The sequence below is a fragment of the Gossypium hirsutum genome, chromosome A01 (assembly GCF_007990345.1).
Source record: "Gossypium hirsutum isolate 1008001.06 chromosome A01, Gossypium_hirsutum_v2.1, whole genome shotgun sequence".
NCBI lineage: Eukaryota > Viridiplantae > Streptophyta > Magnoliopsida > Malvales > Malvaceae > Gossypium > Gossypium hirsutum.
Genome location: NC_053424.1, coordinates 109,947,860 through 109,964,514, shown reverse-complemented (window position 1 = coordinate 109,964,514; position 16,655 = coordinate 109,947,860). Strand labels below are relative to the sequence as shown.

The window sequence follows — 16,655 nt, the reverse complement described above, 5'->3', positions numbered from 1 at the left end:
TTTAACTCCACTAACTCTTTCGGTGCCATCCTATACGGTGCGATGGACACGGGCGCCGTTCCAGGCAACAAATCTATTCCAAACTCAACTTCTCGGCTTGGAGGCAATCCTGGAAGCTCCTCCGGAAAAACATCTTGGAACTCCTTTACGGTCTTAACCTTATCCACTATCAGTCCCTCCTTTTCTGACTGACTTACAAATGCCAAATAGGCCTCACAACCTTTCCGAAGAGCCGACACCACATTGGACAAATAATCCCTTCGCTCACTTATCACTATAACCTCATCATCCTTTGTGGTCCTTAACACCATTCGTTTAGCAGCACAATCCAGGGTCGCCTTATGCTTAACAAGCCAGTCCATTCCCAAAATGAGATTAAACTCTCCGAACGGTAACTCCATCAGATCTCCAGGAAAAATCCTACCTTGAGTTTCTAAGGGTACATCCCTATACAATTTTTCTACCCTAACCGAGTGACCCAAAGGACTTAGTACAGATACCCCACTCACAATCTCCTCGGAGCAGTCCAAGTTGTCCATAATCCGTTCTGTGGCCTCCAACCAATATTCCGCCACATTCGGGGCTATACCAGACACGCCCCTAAAGATCTCCGCTCCGTTAGCCCGAAGTCATTCAGAAATAGATCCCCGAACTCCATTAACCGTACTTGCCCCGGTAACCCTTTCCAGAACATGAAGCATTTCCTGTGACAGGGCATCATCCTCGGCACCGCGGTCATGAGACTCTACCTCTGTTGTCGGTGGTACCGGTGCATCCACCGCCGGTATATGTCCGGAAGATGAAGATCTTGCTCGAGCACTTCCTCGGCTTCGTCCACGGCCTCTTGTACTCATATCGTATTATCTTGATAATGAATTTTTATGCATCAATTAATATTCCAGTGTTTATTACAGATGTTTTATGAATCAGATAGTAGTTCAGAGTTTATTTTCGCAGAATCGAAGTCTAGCTACAGTTTCAGTCTCTTATCAGATGTTCCTATGGTTTCAGTATCATCCTATCTAGAGTATCCTAGCAGGAGTACAGACAGATAAGTCAGAAAAATATTCAGAACAGTTCAGAGTAATACTTACAGGCTTGGGCCGGAGATTCGGAATGCCACCTTCTAAAGATCTAAATTTTGAAAATCGCGTTTTTCGTAATCTTTATATTTTTTTTGAAAATCTTTGTTTTTGTAAACCCATTCCACAGACGAGTTGTTGCAACCTAGGCTCTGATACCACTAAATGTAACACCCCAAACCCGGCCCAGACGTTATGACTAGATTTGACATGCCACATCGAAGCGTTCAAAACATTTTATATTGTTGATCCAGAAAACCTTACTTAGTGTTTTAAAAGATAATTTCATTATAGGTTAAAGTGAATGGAAGCTGTGCACCAGGTAGGAAACCGGAAAAGAGGTGGTGAGTCCATCGTACTACTTAAGTACCAAGCTCCCTCCGGATCCAATCCTAGACATGCATACCGCTATTGCCACACCTTAACGTCATGGATATTTCTAGGAAATCGATTTGATTAAGTCATTTTTAGGAAAAGTGATTAATTTTGGAAAATACTTTCATTGCGGAAGCTTTGCTTGTTGTCGTGTTATTTTGAAATCAATTGTTGTTTTTGAAAACGCACCCTAAAGCTATCTAATTTCAACAGTTAAAATAAGTAATACCTATCTTAGTAATACATATTAAAACCATCAAAAATAATTAAGCGGCCTTATTACATTTAAAAACCCAAAACTTCAAACGTAAATAAAAGGATGTCCAGTTCACCAGAAGAAAATCAAACTTTCAGAACGGGTGGCCACTCCGAATTCCCTCACAGCTCCAAGCCCACTATGGTTAGCGATTTCCTGCGTGGATGAAAATAAAAGGGGTGAGTTTGGGGAAACTCAGTGTGTAAGGAAAACCCATTTAAAGCCCAAGTCAGCTCAAGCCTATTGGGTCTAAGCCCATTTAGGAAACAGTGGTACTGGACCAGAGCCCTTTTCAGATTACAATAAACTGGGCCTTAGCCCCTTATTCAAATAACAGTATGGCCCATAGGCCTATTTCAAAATACATGCAACATCAATAACATATGCAAGCCCATTTGGGGAGACTACTCAACCCACCAACCACTACACTCCACCCGTACCAGCCCTACACTCCATGTGAGGAATAGCTCAACCCACCCAGCCCAACACTCCACAGTTGCAGCCTTGCTGCTCAGTTAACAGTAAATTGAAGCAAAGCCTCCAGTACGTGGACAAGCCACTTTCAATACTTCCTCCGTCAATATCCCAATCCCATGCATCAGATAATAACAACATGGCATGTAGTAAATAACAACAGTCAAACATGCATTTAGGTCAATTTAACCCTAGGGGTATTTCGGTAATTTATCTACTAGGGGTAAAACTGTAAATTTTCCACTTTTAAAGGTATTTCAGTAATTTATCTATTTTAGGGTTTTTCATGCATATTCCTACTTTTCACGTACTAACAGAATCACGTACCGAGGGTTCTTACCGAAATAGGCCCGTTGGCTCATCATTCCAATTTTGGCCCATTAAGCCCAAAAATATTGAGGGCACAGAAATCATGCACTTTGTAGTCCAAATTTTGCAGCTTACCAAAAACATTAATCGATTTACCTCATGAGCATTCGGACACTCGTAAATCTACAAAATACCGGTTTTTGGCATTTCAGCTTTTCGACTTTTGCCGATCCAGACTAAGAAACAGGGTGTTAGTTACACACCTGTTTGCGACGATATGCTGACGAGATCCACACATGAACCGCCTACAATTGGATTACTAACACGTTAATCTAACTATTCAAATACAAACTACGCATTAACCCCTTACAATATTCAGCCAACCACACCTACAGATCATAGTAAGCTTATAAGAAAACAATAAGCAACTCATTAACAAATTTTTGTCAATGTTTACCACATAATCATAATTTCACTGCAAGCTATCTTCCTGAGCAAAAGTCACTAAATTATTTATAACTGGAGCTACGAAACTCCAAATCAAGTGCCGTTAATTTTCCCTGAAAATAGACTCATATATCTTCTATCCATAAATTTTTCAGAATTTTTGGTATGGCCAATCAATAACAGATTTTTCTTATAGTTTCCCATGTTTCACTGTTTGACTAATCTGACCACTCTTCATTACGAATCAAATTTCTCATTGTACAGAATTCAAAATATGTTCTCGTTTATTCCATTTGAAACTAGACTCAATAAGATATAATTACATAATTTATGTAGCTTCTAACTCATCTCGCACAATTTATGGTGATTTTCCAAAGTCACGTTACTGCTACTGTCCTAAGCAGATTTATTACCAAATCACTCTTTCACACCTAACTTGCTTGCTTGTTATTTAAACATGTATATCACCAATCAATCATCACATATTTATGATTTTACTTAAGTATAATCTCCATTTCATCATTTTAAAGCACAACATGTTAGCCGATTTTTCCCCTTAGCATCTAAGGCACATGCATGCTTATTTGTTTGGCTCAACTTCACCTATCTTCCATTTTTCATCAAAAGAACATGAAACAACAACCATTTCCTTCATTTTAATTCATGACTAAATGCTCACAACATAACTAAAAACCAAAATATGCTTCAAGAGTTAAGGTAGAATCAAGAAGAACTCATGAACATCAAGATAGAAGCAAACTACCATGAACTTACCTTCAATTTTCTTCCCCAAGTGACCGAACATTCAAGAGCTTTCTCCTCTCCTTTCTCTTCTCTAACTCTAGGCTATGATGAACAAAGATGGACAAAACTTTGTTCTTTTCACCCCTTTTTCTTTTAATAAAATTTCATATTTCATCCATTTAATTCTTTAATACAAAAGACATGAAATTCCAATCATGGAACATTTACCTAACCCATTATCATGGAACATTCACCTAACCCATTATCAATTTGTACCATAAATTATGGATATCAAGTGCACATTTTGTCTACAACAACATGATGGCTGGCCACTTCATGTAAAATGGGAGGTTTGTCATGCAAATCCTCCTATTTTGCACTCCTATTTATTTGGCCACTTCAATTTAGCCTATAGCATTTTCAAACATTTTCACATAGGTCCTATTTCATAATTTCACCCTCTTTTTCTTATGGAACAAAAATTAACTAAAATTATCGGGTTCTATCTTAAGCTTGGGCCTTCTAGAGGCCCACTAACATAATTAAACCTATGCCAACATTCACAGAATTCCCAAAAATTGGGGTGTTACATGTTTTGAATTGGAAGCCTAATCTTACATTGGTGATATGTGATTTGACTATGAAACAAAATTGAAATGAGAATTATATGAAAATGGAATTGAAATGGATCATGAAACTTGTGGTTTTGTAACAGCCCCAAATTCTTGAGTCAACGTTCGAGTGTTGACCTGGGTTGGCCATGGATAAAATTATTTTGGAATTGATTTTTGTTGAAATTAATTTGGGTGAATTTTAGACCTTTTTATAAGAAATTAAGGATGTTGAGAAGCTTGTGTAAAGTAAAGGGAAGATAGATGACGAATATGGTGATTTTACCATTTTTTAATAAAAGTCTTCTCCTAATTAATGGCAGAAGATGGTTTCCCAAATTGAGGTATGGGATAATGTAGATTTCTCTCCATTTTTCTTATATTATAATCACCCTATTTTTTCTCTTCTTTCTACATTTTTTTTTTGTTTTCTCCATCAATTTTCCTTAGCAAATCATGTAGAGGGAGAGAGATTTGAGTGAGTTCTCACCATTTTCATCCTCCAAATCTCAAAGAAGGTAAGGGTCTTGATCTAGGTTTTTTTTTAAGTTCCATGGAAAAAATATCTATGTTCTTCAAGGATAAAGGTAGAGATTATTGGGTGTTTAGGAGGGTTTGAGTTTGAGGAAGTCTCTACCTATCTGCTCATATTTTATTTATTTATCTAAAGCATATATTTTTTCATCCCATTAACTCTTATTTTTTTGGGAAATCTTGTGTGTTACAGGGTTATTAGTTAAAGAGGGTGGTGAATCTTCTAAAGCTAAGGGTAAAGGCAAAGTGGTGGAGAGCTATGCAAGAAACTTTGTTGGTGTTTTTCCATTAAGATGGTACCTGTAATAGCCCATTTTTTCCCAGCCCATTCCAGTATTTAAAATAATAAACCCCCAAAAAATAAAAATAAAAAAAGTCCAAGTCCAGTACAAAATTACAAACATATTTTGGCCCAATCAGAATGACCCATTACTTGAAAAGATTTAAGGTCCATCTATAAGCTTGACTCATATGGAAATATAATCTTTAAGGATATGCAATCTTAGATATGATATGCAATCTTAGATATGATACAATTTTATATATGATATGCAATCTTAGATATGATACGCAATCTTGAAGATATGATCTTGTAATCTTGGAGATTTAATTTGTAGATATCCTTTAATCTTAACCGTTCATGTAATTGATCTGTACCGTTGGATTTGAGGAGGCTCAACTATAAATAGAGGCCTCTGCCTTCATTGTAACACACTTGAGTTTTGGGAAGCAATAAGAATTCTTGAAAGCATTCACTCAAATTTCTCTCCCTCTTGCGTTCTTACTCTCTGTGGTTTGTTCTTATTTTATTCTTCCTCTATCTTAGTTTTTCAACCTTTTTTTATTTTATTTTCTTCATTTTTCAAACATGTATATTTATTCCTATCTTTTATACATTTGATTATGTATTTTACATATTATAATATTTAACCTTTTTATATAGTTTATTTTCAAATATATATTTTCTATGTGTATATATATTATATTATCATTTCATGTATTTTGAACTATTGCATTATATTTTTGTAATTTGTAAATGTTCTATTTATTCTTTTTTTTGTATGTCATTTATCTTATTTGTGCATAGTTTCCTTTTTTTTATATGCTATGTTTAATTATTTCTTTTATGTGCTATTTTATGATATATATTGTTGTATAATTTTTGCATGTATTATGTTTTTCTTTTAGTTTACTCATGTTTTTATTTGTTTATTATCTTATATTTATCCTAGTATGATTTTTTTCATTAAACATATGTTCATGTTATTTAGTTTTGTCATAATGATATTATTTATGTTTGTATGGAAATGTTAGAATATTTTGTACATCTATGCTTCATGATGCATTAATATGTCATCCTAAAACGTTATTTAAAAATAATATTCCAAGGTTTTTTAAAAAAAAAATTAAAAGGCAATGCTTGATGTTTGGAAACTTCGAGAAAGGTAGTGCCCTAACTTACTGGGTTGCGACTTTTCTCGTTGAATTCGAATAGTCAAGTACCCTTCTAAGTGATTTTGAGTTTTTAAAACTTAAACAATTATTTCAAGATTTCAAAACATAGTGTCCTAACTTACTGGATATGGCGTTTTGTTGTTTCGAGATAGAAATTTTCGAAAGACGAGCTTAGTTTCGAAGGTTTTAAAATGTTGCATCCTAACTTACTGGATGTGATGTTTTGACTCGTTTGAAATAAGTGAGTTTTAATTTTCAAAATTGAGACATTCTAATTAAAAGAGATTTGCATCTTAAAACTTTCAAATTTCCGACATTAAAGACACTTGATAACCAATTAGGTACCAATTTTTGGGCGTTACGAGGGTGCTAACCCTTCCTCGTATGTAACCGACTCCCGAATCTATTTTCTTGACTTTCGTAGACCAAAATTAATGTTTTAAAACAAAACATTTATAAGGTGATCCAATCACACCTAAAAAGATTGGTGGTGACTCCCGTTTTCGTTTTTCTTAAAGTCAATTCCCATTTTCCAAAACTCGATTTAAAAATAGTTTCGACAGCTTGGCGACTCCACTGGGGACTAATAAGAGAGTCAAGCCATTTAATTGATTATCTATTATCTTAATGTCGGAAATTAAAAATTTTAAAATTTAATCCTCTTTGCATTACATGTGTTTGTATTATTGCATGTGTTGCTATATTCTGATACGCATTGCATTTGCATGATCGTTGTGGTCACACCCTTAAGTAGGAGTGAGAAGCTACGCCTTCGTGAGGTTTTCGCCTCCGTGTAGGATAGTGGATCACTTTCGGGATACATCCGTACCTATGGTTTCGTGAGATTTTCATCTCCGTGTAGCCATAGGGAAATGTATTCCACTGAACTGAACTCGATTCAAATGAGCCTATAATGGGTGAGGATCGAGGAATCTGCTGGTTCGGGTATCTCAAACTTTAGAAACAAACCACATATAGAAAAACCGTAAGAGCTTAATATAGATAGAATTATACTTAGGTTATCTTTGTGTTTATTAATATCATATGATACTGACTGTTTTCTTTCTTTTGTGCATGTCATTTTGCATTTAAAAGGTATCGATTCACGGTCAGTTTCTAAGTTAGAAAGTTTTATTATGGAGAACGGACTTCTTGATAGAATGGAGAGCAACGTTAACGTCCATAAATGGTCAAAGGAAACGCTGAAGGATACACATCAGAATTATGGGGTTACACTCGTATCAGCGTGGCGCAAAATAATCTCCAAGAGTTAAAGGAAATATGGGATCAATGGAGTAATGAAGCCAAGCAGTTGTTCTACAATAACTAAGGGGACTTGCAGTATTTGCTTGACAGGAGGATAGATGAGCAATTCAAAGTGAGTGTGGGAGTATCGATGGACACTTCTACCATTATAGCATTTCTCTTTCATATGAAGACGGTTACCATGTGGATGGTAAGGGTATTGGAAGGAAAGTGATTGATAGAGTGCATGAGACCTACAAAAATGAGTTGGATGGAAAGAATTTTACCTATGATGGTAAAAAGCTCGTTTACTATAGGACCGCTACCAAACAACAAGCTTGAGTTTACTGTTGTACTTATCAGAAACAATGGAAATGCAAGCCCCAATGGCCTGGATAGCTCAAGTAAGCGTGAAAGAAAGTGATTAAAAAAGACCGTATCATACAAAGACCTTTAGAGATTAGCTATGCTGCGAAGGTACCGAGGCAGGATGCTCTGCGTGGGTAGAAATTTGAAAGCTCTCAAGAAACATTGAGGATATAGGATATTATTTTAAGGTAGCGCACTGCAGAACGGGATACCTACCTGTTCGCTAATCTATCTCAAAATAATCAAAACAACTTCACAAGTATTGGAGGAGGTGCCCTTAGCTGCACGGATTACCCTACAGGTGAGGTTGTAGCTCAAACTCAGGAGGCAGCTGATTATTTACAGACATTGGCGGCACAGGCTGACATATTGAGCACCAATATGAGCTACAATCTGATCGTGGCCAAGAGTTTGTTTTGTTGTTAAAACTTTAGGCATTAGGGCGAAAGCATATTTGTAATCCATTTATATGTAAATATATTCTTTTTCTAAATAAAGTTTTCTAAATGAGATTGAATCGAGATCGATACATTTTGCATTCATTTGCATCTTATAGCATTTCATTGCATCATTTGTATTCAAAATTATAAAAAGACCCTAATTAGTTAAAGTTATTAAAAAGAAAAAGAAAAAAGAGAGAGAGAGAAGAGGGTCACGGCTGAGTGAAAAGAAGTTGAATGGGAATTAACGATGTTCCCTTACATATCCTCGAATTTTGTGTCAGGAGGGATAGCTTACCCGGAGAAGGGGTTTTGGAAATAAAAATCATCCCATCAATGTCATACATGAGGAAGGGACTGAACAAAGAAACCTTGAGGGCATTCGTCCTTATGAACCGGGAAGTTCTTTAAACAATTGGACTGCAGAAGAACTTTCTGTAATCTTTAGGAATTTTACGGAGTAATATTCAGAACACTCTTGTTGCTCTAAAGCCTAGGAGTAATGAGATTTCTTTTGAGCAGTAGGCTCATGTTCAGACATTTTTATTTTCAATAAAACATACTTTTATTATTTATCCGAGTAAATATTCTTTCATTCTGATTCTTTTGACCTTTGACATTCTTTATAAATTTTCATTTCATGTAAATAGTCATTCTTGAATTCATTTATTCCTTGTATATTCTTTTGTGTGCCTATCATAGATCTCTAGATATCAATGACACGGACAACGATACTACAGATTCAGAGTTCCTTTTGAGTGCGATATGTGTTTAGAGGAATCTCAGTACTTTGAAGGTGACAGAAATTGTGACTTGTTTCTGAATTTGTTGAAAATGGTTTTTACCCCATGAAGTGGTGGTAGGAAATATAGCCTTAGAGGAAGGAAAGATTGCGAAATTGGAATTAGCTGAGGAGATAAAACAAAACCTTGTTGAGACTATTATGAGAATTCAAAAATGTGGTCCAAAGACGCATGCAGGAGGATTTCCAATTGCCAGGATAAACATGAGGTTTTGGGGCATTGTTAGTTCACCATGGAAAGGGATCGCATCAGTTGTACAATGAATGCCAAATTTAAAGGAGTCAAGACTTATGAGGCATGTATGTTATGGGCCCGAGCTCGTCAAAAGTTTCAAGCTGGCAATGACTCATCTTTGTGGACATCAACTACTCTATTAAGAGGGGGAGATAGCTTCATATGCCAATATTACAAAGTCAAAAGTCATCCATTTCAAAAAAAAGATTATATAACTGCACAATGCCAAAAGTTTGCAGTCTTTTCAAAGATAATGCTTACCACTGTACAACAAAGGTTGCCAAAAGAAAATAAAAAGAAGAAAAAAACAAATTACAGAAGATGACCGAGACTGGTAAAAATTGGCATAAGAAACTACCGCCTACTCTCTATGCTTACGCTGGGGCAAACACCTTCAATTCCAGTTGTTTCAAAGGTTCCAACCATCATCCTTGGAATGGGTGCATTGTTTGGCTTTCATGAGCAGTCTGATGTGCCGTCAATGGTTAGCTCCAGGCGGTGGCCATTGATTTCCAGCTATGGGGCATCAGGCCATACACAGTCTTTAAAGCTTAAAATGATAGATTCTTTCATCAAAACTAGTTTTTGACAAAGTGGATGACGATATCATGAAGGAAGCTCTCTTAGACTTCTATACAAGTTCAAGGAAGAGGAAACCTGATCAAATCATTATTTTCAGGGATGGGGTTAGCGAGTTTCAATTCAATCAAGTTTTGATCAAGTTGTTGAGGCTTGCAAGTTTCTTGACGAGAAGTGGAACCCTAAAGTTTTTTCAGCAGGGATCTCCTGAAAATGTGCTACATGGTACTGCCATTGACAACAAAGTATGCCATCCAAAGAACAATGATTTTTACCTTGGTACCCATGCTGGAATGATTGGAATCACGAGGCAGACCCACTATCATGTTCTCTTAGACCAGGCTGGGTTTTCGGCTGATGATCTGCAAGAGTTTGTTCATTCTCTATCCTGTATGTATCAAAGGAGCACCACAACCATATTTGTTGTGGCTCCTATTTGCTATGCTCATTTGGCAGCTTCACAGTTGGGGGCAATTTATGAAGATTAGGGATGCTTCAGAAACATCATCGGGTCATGGTGGAATGTATGCTCCGAGAGTAATCTCTGTACCTTAGCTTTCCAAGTTGAAGGATAAAGTCAGAAACTTCATTCTTGTCTGCTGAGAATCATTGAACCATCTTTTTGTAGGGTTTGACAAACAACAACCAGGACTGCTGCTAGGGCAATCCCTTTCTCATGGGTTTATGAATCAAGATTTTTCATCCAAGTTTTGATGGAGTCAAGAATTGAATACCTCTAGTAAACTTAACTTGAAAGTATTCATTCTAAGCAAATGTACCAAGAATGGATGACACAGACTTATGACAAAGAAGGTTCGTCCAAAAGAATTTCATAAAGGAAGCCTTATGCTGAAAGAGATCCTTCCCATGCAAAAGGATGCCGAATTGGGAAAGGCCATATGTTGCGAAGAGGGCTTTCTCTAGAGGTGCACTGATTTTGACAAGAAATGGATAGGAAGAATTTATCTGGTCTAGTGAATTCGGACTCGGTCAAGGAGTACTTTGTCTGAAGGAGAAGGGAAGCCAAGGCGAAAACCCGCAAAGGGTGCCTTGAGACCAAAAGGATTTTGAGTTGAAAACCTGAAAGGGCAGCTCAAATTTGGAAAGTCATGCAGTGACCTTGCTATACCAGATTTGACGAGAAGTGAAGTATGTTACATATCAAGGCATCAACGAATTACTTCGGATCTTTTATACACATGTTGAACTCAAGAATGTCTTCATGGAGCTGGTGTATAGACGCTCAAGCGGCGATATATGGGGCATCTGATTTCTGTCTTATTTACTATCTTTGGATTCTTTTTCTTCGCAAAGATATGTTCTCAGGTTAATCTTTTTGCATTCCTTCCAATTATTTGTCCAAATCTAATTATCCTCAGGATCAATTTATTTGTCTCCCATTATTCATAAAGCATGTAGCATTGAAATAATGATAGATGAACTAAAATATCTTCATAAACGAAGTTTTGCATATTACTCTGGAAATTTCTAGATAATACAAGAAACTGAAACAAAACAATTGTTTAAGGAATTCTTATATGTATGGGTTGGAGATACTCGAGAGATTTTCTTCTTCAGTCCAAAAGGTGGTTGGATGTTTTAAGCAATATTGATCTTAAGAAAGGATCATTTCATAAACATCTTCAGTGGGTCGTAACATTTGGAGAATGGTACGGTAGACCAAATTGATGGAGAAGATTCGAGGCATACGACCAGAGTATGATTGATATGTCGAGAAGAACTAGGTGGAAAGCTCGATAGATGAATGAGTGATGACGTCCGAAATAGGAGTTATTTTCATAAACATTTTGCATCATAATATGTCTAATTAGGAGCATTTGACTCATTTCGATCATGGCATCTTAATTATTTGGCATAAGCATAAATTCCAGGAAATCAATTCTATAGGAGGATTCCCCAGTAGACAATGTAGCAAGATTGATTGAAAATTACAAAATTCAGCTCCTTAATCCCCTAAGCAGTAGGGTAACAGGTTAAATTTGCAGATCTTATCTCCCCTAAGCAGTAGGGTAACTGGTCAAAATTGCGGATCTTATCTCCCTAAGCAGTAGTGGAGCAGATGGAAGATGCGTCTTAACCCGCTAAGCAGTAGGGTAACAGGTTAAAGTATAGCAGATCTGGCCTTCAGGTGTTCACGCTGAAGCAGATCCAAGATGATTTGGCATCTCTGTATTGTCAGAGAACAAATCAAAGAAATAGATTTGGCATCTCCATATTCGACGGAGAGCATATCGAAGACATAGCAGATCTGACCTTTGGATGTTTTCACGTCGAAGCAGATCCAAGATGATTTGGCATTCTTGTGTTTACAAGGAGCAAATTGAAGACATAGCAGATCTGGCCTTCAGGTGTTTACAATGAAGTAGATCCAAGATGATTTGGCATCTCTGTATTGTCAGAGAACAAATCGAAGAAACAGATTTGGCATCTCCATATTCGACAGAGAGCAGATCGAAGACATAACAGATCTGACCTTTGGATGTTTTCACATCGAAGCAGATCCAAGATGATTTGGCATTCTTGTGTTTACACGGAGCAAATCGAAGACATAGCAGATCTAACCTTCAGGTGTTTACACTGAAGTAGATCCAAGATGATTTGGCATCTCTGTATTGTCAGAGAACAAATCGAAGAAACAGATTTGGCATCTCCATATTCGACGGAGAGCAGATCGAAGACATAGCAGATCTGACCTTTGGATGTTTTCACATTGAAGTAGATCCAAGATGATTTGGCATTCTTGTGTTTACAAGGAGCAAATCGAAGACATAGCAGATCTGACCTTCAGGTGTTTACACTGAAGCAGATCCAAGATGATTTGACATCTCTGTATTGTCAGAGAACAAATCGAAGAAACAGATTTGGCATCTCCATATTCGACGGAGAGCAGATAGAAGACATAGCAGATCTGACCTTTGGATGTTTTTACATCGAAGCAGATCCAAGATGATTTGACATATCTGTATTGTTAGAGAACAAATTGAATAAATAGATTTGGCATCTCCATATTCGACGAAGAGCAAATCGAAGACATAGCAGATCTGACCTTCGGATCTTTTCACATTGAAGCAGATCCAAGATGATTTAGCATCCTTGTGTTTACAAGAAGCAAATCGAAGACATAGCAGATCTGACCTTCAGGTGTTTACGCTGAAGCAGATCCAAGATGATTTGACATATCTGTATTGTCAAGGAACGAATCGAAGGTAGCAGATTTGACATCTCTGTATTCGATGGAGAGAAGATCGAAAACATCAACATGACAATCCTGAGTTTGCAAGGAGCAGATTGAGGACCATGAAGTCTGAAGCTGATGAGACCGGGCAAAATGGGTCCTTTTATAGTCTTTGCTCTATTCTTGTTACACTACAATGAGCAAAGAGGGGCAGCTGTAATAGCCCATTTTTGCTCGACCCATTCCAGTATTTAAAATAATAAACCCCCAAAAAATAAAAATAAAACAAAGTCCAAGTCCAGTACAAAATTACAAACATATAATTTGGCCCAATCAGAATGGCCCATTACTTGAAAAGATTTAAGGTCCATCTATAAGCTTGACTCATATGGAAATATAATCTTTAAGGATATGCAATCTTAGATATGATATGCAATCTTAGATATGATACAATCTTATATATGATATGCAATCTTAGATATGATATGCAATCTTGAAGATATGATCTTGTAATCTTGGAGATTTAATTTGTAGATATCCTTTAATCTTAACCGTTGAAGTAATTGATCTGTACCGTTGGATTTGGGGAGGCTCAACTATAAATAGAGGCTTCTCCCTTCATTGTAACACACTTGAGTTTTGGGAAGCAATAAGAATTCTTGAAAGCATTCACTCAAATTTCTCTCCCTCTTGCGTTCTTACTCTCTGTGGTTTGTTCTTATTTTATTCTTCGTCTATCTTAGTTTTTCAACCTTTTTTTATTTTAATTTCTTCATTTTTCAAATATGTATATTTATTCCTATCTTTTATACATTTGATTATGTATTTTATATATTATAATATTTAACCTTTTTATATAGTTTATTTTCAAATATATATTTTCTATGCGTATATATATTATACTATCATTTCATGTATTTTGAACTATTGCATTATATTTTTATAATTTGTAAATGTTCTATTTATTCATTTTTTTGTATGTCATTTATCTTATTTGTGCATAGTTTCCTTTTTTTATATGCTATGTTTAATTATTTCTTTTATGTGCTATTTTATGATATATATTGTTGTATAATTTTTGCATGTACTATGTTTTTCTTTTAGTTTACTCATGTTTTTATTTGTTTATTATCTTATATTTACCCTAGTATGATTTTTTTCATTAAACGTATGTTCATGTTATTTAGTTTTGTCATAATGATATTACTTATGTTTGTATGGAAATGTTAGAATATTTTGTACATCTATGCTTCATGATGCATTAATATGTCATCCTAAAACGTCATTTAAAAATAATATTCCAAGGTTTTTTTTGAAAAAAATTAAAAGGCAATGCTTGATGTTTGGAAACTTCGAGAAAGGTAGTTCCCTAACTTACTGGGTTGCGACTTTTCTCGTTGAATTCGAATAGTCAAGCACCCTTCTAAGTGATTTTGAGTTTTTAAAACTTAAACAATTATTTCGAGATTTCAAAACATAGTGTCCTAACTTACTGGATATGGCGTTTTGTTGTTTCGAGATAGAAATTTTCGAAAGACGAGCTTAGTTTCGAAGGTTTTAAAATGTTGCGTCCTAACTTACTGGATGTGATGTTTTGACTTGTTTGAAATAAGTGAGCCTTAATTTTCAAAATTGAGACATTCTAATTAAAAGAGGTTTGCATCTTAAAACTTTCAAATTTCCGACATTAAAGACACTTGATAATCAATTAGGTACCAATTTTTGGGCGTTACGAGGGTGCTAACCCTTCCTCGTACGTAACCGACTCCCGAATCCAGTTTCTCGACTTTCGTAGACCAAAATTAATGTTTTAAAACAAAACATTTTATAAGGTGATCCAATCACACCTAAAAAGATTGGTGGTGACTCCCGTTTTCGTTTTTCTTAAAGTCGATTCCCATTTTCCAAAACTCGATTTAAAAATAGTTTCGACAGTACCCTCTAACTCTCTTAAGCTTTTTGATAAGTCATAAATATGATGCTTGTGTGATAATGCATGCATGTTATATGTCTTTGGTTGGAAATCATGTTTGGATGATTAAAATGAAGCTAAAAACTTAGTTATGAAATCTGCCAGAAATAAATTATTACATGAATAGTAAGTTTGAAAATTCGCCATAAATTTTGTAAAAATAATTAAGAAGAGATCTATACATTGTTGTAACCGTGAGTCAGTCTTGTTTCATTTAAAACAAACAGAGATCGATTTCAATTTTTATTTTAAAAGATATGAATTTTTGAGTGTTGAAAGGTCATAAATATCTGGCAGCAGAATTCTTATAAAACATATTTAGCAGTGACTTTAAAAAATCACCAAAAATTTCACAAGATAAATAGGAAGTGTGTCTTATATCTCTATAACCGTACAGAAGTTTAGTTTCGTTTAAAACAAACGATGCTCGATTTAGAGTTATATATTAAGAGTTATTAATTTTTGAATGAGAAAAGGTTAGAATGTCAAGGTAGCAAACTGTCACATCTCATTAGTTAATATTTTAGCTAGAATGATAAGCATGTTGAAACGAGTATGAGACTCGAATGTCATGGTTGTATTTTTGTGGTTATATGTTTGATGATTTGTTTGTGCTCAGCCTTCGGGCTCTAACCTAACTAGCGGCCATGAGTGGCGCTCGGGATAACCCTATGGACACTCGTGATTATTTGACAAGCGGCCATAAGTGGCACGAGACTATTTGGATACCCAATTATTTGAGCAGTATGTGCAATCTAACAAGTTTTGCAAGTTTGATATGCAAGAGATTTGGTTATGTATATTTAATGACTCATGATTTAATTATTCGATACTCATGTCATGCTTCTATGTATACATTTGATTTGCATGCTTATATTTATGAATTGCTTGAAGCATGGTAGATTTGTTGTGTACCACTGAGCCTGTAAAGCTCAGCCTTCAAATTTTCTTTATGTTCAGATTTGTAGACTTTTGCTCATGTTTGAGGAACATCATTGACGAGAGACTTCTAGCATCACGTATTCAGAGTACAGTACCTTATCTATTAGTAGGCATTGTATTCCTAAGGCCTTACTTGTATTTTTTGTAGGTCTGTAACCCATTTATCATTTTTGTTATTTTGACTATTTTGATATATGTTGATATTGGAGCTCCACATATTTTGTATAACTATTTTTATTACTATTTTCAGTATAACTATGATGATAATTTCTCTTATATAAAATGTATTTCAATGTTTTAAATTATTTAAAAATTTTGCTGGGTTGCTCCGGTGACCTGATGTAGAGCCTTAGTATTCAAGTACTTTGTATTCAGGATTAGGGTGTTACAGGTTTTTACATCGTTTCACTAAGTTAGACTAAATCGGATATAGTTGGCATGTCATAGAGTCTTTATATAAGAGAATTTAGATCTCCCCAATTCCCAGAGGGTTGTGGGTAATCCCAATTCCCAGAGGGTCGTGGGTAGTCCCAATTCCCAGAGGGTCGTGGGCAGTCCCAATTCCCAGAGGGTCATAGACTACTTTAA

General features: G+C 35.7%; 1 pseudogene; it reads left to right on the top strand.

The window, feature by feature from the left end:
* The first annotated feature begins 9,772 nt into the window (after positions 1-9,772).
* Positions 9,773-10,372, top strand: LOC121229255 (protein argonaute 4A-like; annotated as a pseudogene).
* The last annotated feature ends 6,283 nt before the right edge of the window (positions 10,373-16,655 follow it).